This window comes from Phodopus roborovskii, unplaced genomic scaffold (genome assembly GCF_943737965.1).
Source record: "Phodopus roborovskii unplaced genomic scaffold, PHOROB, whole genome shotgun sequence".
Lineage (NCBI taxonomy): Eukaryota > Metazoa > Chordata > Mammalia > Rodentia > Cricetidae > Phodopus > Phodopus roborovskii.
Window position 1 is genome coordinate 25,101,951 of NW_026125391.1, and position 1,065 is coordinate 25,103,015.

At 36.6% G+C, this 1,065-nt stretch overlaps 1 non-coding gene across 1 annotated transcript; it reads left to right on the forward strand.

Moving 5' to 3' along the window:
- Window positions 1-577: 577 nt before the first annotated feature.
- On the forward strand, window positions 578-788 carry LOC127214989 (small nucleolar RNA U3). The gene has a single exon (XR_007833920.1). It is a non-coding gene; the product is annotated as a small nucleolar RNA U3 (small nucleolar RNA).
- Window positions 789-1,065: the final 277 nt, after the last annotated feature.

Genomic DNA, 1,065 nt, shown 5'->3' on the forward strand with positions numbered 1-1,065 from the left:
ACCAATAGCTTGCTAAGAATATTTTATACTTGTCATTTTTTTCAGCCTATAGCTTCTATGAAAAAAAGTATTATTCCCCAGGATAGGGCAACTCCAATCAAATATTTTATATAAATACAGTGTGTGTGTGTGTGTGTGTGTGTGTGTGTGTGTGTGTGTGAGTTTTGGAAGATTATAAAATAGTAGAGACCATATCTATAGGAAGCCCTTAAAAAATATCATTAAACCCCTTGGTGGTGGTGGTGGTGATGGTAGTAGTGATGGTGGTGGTGGTGGTGGTGGCATTAGGGACAGTACACACTTTTTTATCAGGAGGCAGGGGTAGGTGGATCTCTGTGAGTTTAAAGCCAACCTGGTCTGCAGAACAAATTCCAGTACATCTAAGGCTGTTACACAATGAAACCCTGTCTTGAAAAAATCCAATAAACCATTAAATAGAAAACATCACTAAAGAGCTATTATATTAATTTATTAAAATGCATTAGCATGCACAACTTTTGTGAGAAAATAAAATCTATCCCTTTTACTTTTCAAACACACATTTGTTTGCAACATGCATAACAAAGAGAAGCTTCTCAAGATTGTACTTTCAGGAACCATTTCTATAGTTCATTGCTAGAGAAGTTTCTCATGACTGTATAGAGCACCCGAGACCATGGGGACTGGACATAGCATTATCTTCTGAGCATGAAGCCAACTCTAGGTGCTGATTTTCTGCAGCTGCTTCTTGCCACTGATGGCTGTTCTTCTCTCCCTTTGGGAGAGGAAGGTAATGCAGTTTGAGTGGATTTTGGTCTGTCTATTGTGGTTACTAAAGCCACAAACTTTTGTCAGTTTTGTTCAAAATCATCAGAATATAATCATGGCAATCAAAAAAAAAAAAAATAAAGAAATAAAGAAAGGAAAGAAAGAGAAAGGAAAGTGAATATCTTTGTTCATTGCAAGAAGTGAAAAAGTAGGATGGACTATAGGTACCAAAGACAGAGATGAAGAATGCAGAGATGTTGATTAAATAACTCTTATCTTATTATACTTTCCACTTCCTCAAAGAGGTGGTCCCAGATA